At 44.8% G+C, this 6000-nt stretch overlaps 2 non-coding genes across 2 annotated transcripts; one reads left to right on the forward strand and one right to left on the reverse strand.

The window, feature by feature from the left end:
- Positions 1-3666: 3666 nt before the first annotated feature.
- TRNAP-CGG (transfer RNA proline (anticodon CGG)) lies at positions 3667-3738 on the forward strand. Its single transcript has one exon. It is a non-coding gene; the product is annotated as a tRNA-Pro (tRNA).
- A 639-nt stretch (positions 3739-4377) lies between these two features.
- On the reverse strand, positions 4378-4449 carry TRNAP-AGG (transfer RNA proline (anticodon AGG)). Its single transcript has one exon. It is a non-coding gene; the product is annotated as a tRNA-Pro (tRNA).
- Between the last annotated feature and the right edge of the window lie 1551 nt (positions 4450-6000).

Genomic DNA, 6000 nt, shown 5'->3' on the forward strand with positions numbered 1-6000 from the left:
CAAAAGGGTAAAACAGGAGTCGAAAGATGTCTTATTCTTCCCTCTAATGTAGGAAAGTTGTGGGGCTTCTCCATGGGAGCTGGAATACCCGGGTCCTGGCACAGCCAGGGATATGCTATGAAGGAAACAGGATGCAGAAGACAGGCTAAGATTCCCACCTGAGTACTCCTGTAAGTAATGACTCTGGCTCTTCATGATATAGTCTTACACAGAAATTTGAGAGAATTACTTGAACTTGGGCAAACCTACAAAGAATGAATGAACTGAACTTCACTTTTACCAGCAATCCTGAAACAAGATCCTAGAATGATTATATGGTTGGTCAAAGGATGTGTATTTACTACTAAGAGGCAGATACTCATTCCCCTCTAAGAAAATAATGGCTTCTTCAAGCAATAGGACCTCCAGCACTAGTCACTGCTGTTTGACCATCTAAGGAAGCCACCAGGTGCTGGATGGTACCAGGCACTTCCCCATCATGGCTGCACCTGGCTGCTCAGAAGTGACAGAAACAGCCTAATGGATGACCTCTAGCGGAAGATGGGATGGGAAAGCACCAAAGGGCCTGCTTTGCATTGCCCCTAGTTCTATGTCTCTATTCATTCTCCCAAACACAAGGAAATACACAGTTTTAAGAGCCCTGTTTCCTTGTGGTTTAAAAATGTTAATTATTCTTATTTTTTCTCATTCTAAAAGCAATTCATCTTTATTTTAGAAAACTTTTGGAAGAAAAGAAAAAATTTTAAGAAGTAAATAAAAAACTATTCATAATTCCATTACCCAGAGATAACTAGTGTTAATATTTTATGGATTTCCTTCTGGTTTTCTAGTGTATTACATATGTTTTGTTTTGTTTTAATTCTTGGTTGTTACAAAATTGGGATTTTCCTATATCTAATTTTGTATCCTTTTTTTGTAACATACTCTTATAAGCATGTCTTCATAAACAGTCACAAGTTTGATTATGAAAACTAGACACTTTTGTCCTCTTCTATTAACCCAATAACATCTGGAGCAGGACTAGGTCTGCATAAAACAGAGGGGTAATAAGATTCCCTGGTGGAAGCAAAGGTGCTTCCAGTGTTTTCACCATCTAGCTCTTAGATTCCTATCACCCCAGTGACCTCATGCACTCTCAAAAGTTAAAACAAATGAACACTTCTGAATAAAAAATGAAAGGGCTGAGGCAGCTCCAAGAATTCATTAGTGGTGACTCAGTGAAAAGATTGCAAAAATCAGAGGGAGGCATGAGATAAACCTCAGAAACAGGATCATTGAGGGAAACCAGATAGAAACGTGTTTAGTAAAAAATGCTGAAGCTATTACAGAATATCAGACCGGAATCTGGAAAAAGACAGAAATTTTCGATCAGATCCAAGTTTTTGCTTAAAGCAGGACAAGGCTTGTAGTGGGTGAACCAAACCTATCAAGACAAGCCTTCAAATCAATTAGTGCATAGTCCCCACAGGCAGCATGCAAGGTTCAGCGTGTGGTCATGAGGCCAGCCCTGTGAGTCAAGTTAGCATTAAGGTTCCTTTTGAGTAATGGACCCTCATAAAAAGTATATTCTCACTTCCAACGACTGACCATTCCAAGTCAGAGACAAGTCTGCACCACTTAAGCCTGAGGCAGGAGTAAGGACAGGGCTGACAGGAGAGACTCCATTTTGTTGTCCGCACCAAGAACTCTGCCGTAGTCTACGTGTTGGAAATGCAGCAGAGATCCCAGGGGCAACAGACCACATCCTGTTCCAGGAAACACCAGGGAGGACAGGGGTTAAAGATAAGCCCTAAAGACACCGCCAGAACATCCCCTTCCCACAAACATGTCATCACGCAAGGCTGCTTAACCCCCTTGTGTGAGCATTCTTGTACAGGCCTCGAGGGAACAATGAGGCCCTGGCAGAGGAGGAGAACCAGCAGCCCTCACCTGCTGAGGCTGTAAAATAGAAGGGCTTGTGACCAACTGATGAAGACCCCAGTCATCAGACCAGAGACCTCACCCTGCTTCCCAAGCTCCTTTATCCAGCTCTTTTGCCTTTACAAACAAACAAACAAACAAACAAACAAACAGAAAAAACAAAACAAACAAAAAACCCCTCACACTAAACACTAAACGCCGGGGAGCAACACTCTTTCATGTGCGCTCCCTTGCACACGAGCTCTCAATAAACCCTTGCTTGATTTATTGCTAGGTTCAGCGTTCATTTTCACGACTCTGAGTCCCAAGGACCTGGCATATCTGGTCCGGTAACAAGGCTAAATTGGGCTAGAATTTAGTGGTAAGCAAACATTAGTTATAAAAGTCACTAATTCCCCACTACAAGTGAGTGAAAAGCCCATTCACAGTTTCAATAACATCATCCCAGAGTTACTCTAATCATCCACTAATGGACCTACTCTTTCTAATGTCATCTTCTCCCTCTCATTCATCTGACCCCAAATCAAAATCCTTTATCTTTAATAATACTCTTCACATTATCAGCACTCTCAAAAGCTTTGATGCCACAAAAACCCGTAAGTGGAATTAAAAGATGGAACTATGGGTTTCGAAGTTCTCCACGACCCACCGGCCCTCTTGTTCCGCTCGTTTCCGTCTTACTTGCCAGCCCGCCGAGCTAAGCTCCTTGGTATGGAATTGCATCAAGAGGCATACAAGTGGTCAAAGCACAGAAGCGTTCATCCCCTTTGACCATGCCAATTCCAGGAGCATGTCCCAAGGAAATAATCCAAAACATGGAATAGGTGTGTACGCAAATGGGTCAATCAAACAACATTTATATCGATGAAACGTTGGACACCACTTATACAGTGGAAAAATAATTAAGAAAATTATGCTCCACTGTGGAATACTATGAAGCCATTACAAACTGGAGGGATGGGAACGCAGGCTTGGGAAATTAGAACAACGAACACCAAAACCCTTGAGAGGGTGTGCTTGCCTCATCTTTCACGGTACCATGGCGAGTGGAAGCAATGAATGAAGCCCGTCGGAGTGGCATACGGCTGGGGCAGGGGACAGTGAGCCCCAGCCAAGGAACAATTTCAACGTGGAAGGCAAAGCATAGATCGCTCGGGACTTGCCCTGGTGAGAAGTCCGCCGTCCCCACCCTCACCCACCCTGGGTCCATCCCCAGACTGCCAGACTGCGTTAGAAGCAACAGCCCGCGCTCCGACCTCAGCACAGTAGGAGGAGGAGTGGCCTCCCTCCAGGACACGTGTCCTCCTTACCTCGCCTGCTCTCCCTGCCGTCATTCATCGACCCACGCACCCTGCCGGCAGCGTCCGCGGGGCCAGGGGACCCGGGTCGGGCCAGCCGGCGCACGTCCGAGTGCACTGGTGCTGGTCCGAACCGGGGGTGGCAGAGCTCGCGGCTGCAGGCTCCGGGCGCCCCCGCGGATGGAATCGCTGGGTGCTCCTGGGTCGGGAAGGCGGCTTCCGGGAGCGACTGCGAGCGTGGAGCCCGGGCTCCGGGGTGATCCGAGCGGCCCCGCTCGGCAAACGCGCGTGCCCCGCTGCTGCTCCTCCGCGTGGCGGTCGGCTCCGGCATCGAGACTCGGAGAGGGAGTGGATCACGCAGTAAGCGAAGGGTCGCTGGCTGGGGTCGTCAGAAGTGAGAAGAGAAGCGAGGCTGAAGAGAAATGCCCGGAACACCATCGCCGAGAACGGCTCGTTGGTCTAGGGGTATGATTCTCGCTTCGGGTGCGAGAGGTCCCGGGTTCAAATCCCGGACGAGCCCGAGCTTTTTACTCTCCATCCCCCAAATTAAAAAATAAACTCTTTTTTTCTCACATAGCTCCTTCAGAGACTTAAATGAAACTATTCTGGTCCCCTGAGCTCGAACGTTGATCCCGTTTACTTTTTCGATGCAAGAGACCAGGCGAGCTCAACTCATACAATATATGGTTACCGTACGTCTGAGGGCGAGGCATTAAAATTGCTTTGCACCATTTACAACACACGCCCCTGAAAAAGAGACGGCTGGTGCGGAATCCTGGGCACCCCTCTAACGCCTTCAAATTTGAGCAGGGGGCGCCATGCATAAGCGGGTTCCGGGGTCTGGGATGAGTGTTTCCGAGCGAGAGGACGCCTTCCTCCAGCGGCGGACGCCCCGAGCCCAGCTGTGGCACTGCACGCTCACTGACGTGGGTGGGAGTGTCTAAAACACACTATGGTACAGGCAACCCAGGACCCGCTCCATCCGGGAATTGGCGGGAGTGGGGACGAGGTTTTCACAGAACTACATTGTTCACGAATTTTAACATTTTCACATTACAGCTTTTAATCGTATTTGAATGTAAACTATGCAAATACAAAAAGTGTCAATTTCGCGTTTTACTCCGGCTTGCATTTATTCGGGGTTTACCAAAGCAAAAGAGGGCTCGTCCGGGATTTGAACCCGGGACCTCTCGCACCCTAAGCGAGAATCATACCCCTAGACCAACGAGCCGGCCTCTCTGTGGCCTTCCGGCCTTCATAAAGGAAAGTAGAGTGATTTAGTCCTGCGCCCCCAAGTGGTTGGTTATGCGTTATGTTTATATTTTTCGGTGGTTTCTGCTTTCTATCTGTATCTAGTTTTCGAGTTTCTTTTCTCTTTTGCTCTTTAAAAATCAGTGACACAGAAAAAAGCAATGGTGTCATCCGTAATGTAATATTGACCTCTTATTTCGAAAACCGTAATTCTATTTATATTCGTGGCTAATGAACTGCAGTGAGTGTGTGGCAATATCCCTGTGGCAGATTCCAAACTTTCTTCCTTACTGAGTTCTGGATTTTGCATTCGTCCGCTTTCGCACTTTCCAGTAATGGTAAAATTGTCGGTTTCTTGCCGAGTCTTTTTTATCCTGTTGCTCAAAGCCCCACCTTTCTAGCCTTGTGAATTCCCATCTCTGTGTTTTTATTCAAACTGTTGTCTTCAGCTGGAAAACCTGTTTGCCTTTGAATAAATCTGAAACTCTAGCCTCCCCAGAAAAAGATCCTTTAACATATCAAAACCAATCGCGTGTGGTATATAATTGAGTTACAGTCTGGTCTCCTCTAACAGTAATTTTTTGGAGGGCAAGACACCAACACCAACACTTTATTCTACTGTATAATTGCCAACCAATTGTGTAATTGCTGTCCTGTTGACCCAACACCTTTAGATAAAGCAGGCATGGCTTCTCAACTATATTTTAAATGCAGCAAAACTGGTACTTGATGAATAGTTTTGAATGACTACAAATTTTCCCAAATTCCTTAACAATACAAATTTTGGTACTTTGACAAACAGTATTTGTGAATTGTCGTCTAGCAAATAACCAACCAGACAGGAAACAACAAGTAGACAGAGTGACTATCCTAAATAGACCCATTCATTTATTTTATTTCACGTCATTCATTCATTCATCAGTTTATTCATTTGTTCATTGCTCATTCATTCAACAAACATTTAGCAAGCACTATGTGCCAGACATTGAATTGTCAACTTTTTTCCTACCAGAAAATTATATTTTGCAGTTGTAACATTCAGTCTCCGCCCTTCTTTGTTTTATTTGAAACTGCCCTAACTTGTCTTCAGTTCTTTTTAGGGCTTAAGGCAAGGAGGGTAAGAATACCCTTTAAAATGTTAATGAGTTCTAGATGCTAGGAAAGTTTATTCATCAAAATCTAATTGAAAAAAAAAAGTGTGCCCTAGACACCTAAGAAGTTTATATTTCTCTCTAAAATGATGAAACTACAAAATATACTTGTCAGATAAAATAATGTAACTACTTCAGATTTCTGAAAGCCTCAGTCTCCACAATTTAAGAGGTCTCTGTTTTCCTTTCTCACTTGAATTGCTACAGTTATCATTTTCTTACTTCCTTCAAGTGATTGAAAATGAGTTTATCATTTATTCTGCAGGCTAGATACTAGAGTGTCTCAATTGCCCCTCACAACAATGATGCAGGAAGACTGATAGTAACAAATCTCAGAGTTTCAGTTGCCTAATTTACAGTGGGATATGTCTTTACTTTGG

This window comes from Cynocephalus volans, chromosome 8, assembly GCF_027409185.1.
Source record: "Cynocephalus volans isolate mCynVol1 chromosome 8, mCynVol1.pri, whole genome shotgun sequence".
NCBI classification, from domain to species: Eukaryota; Metazoa; Chordata; class Mammalia; order Dermoptera; family Cynocephalidae; genus Cynocephalus; species Cynocephalus volans.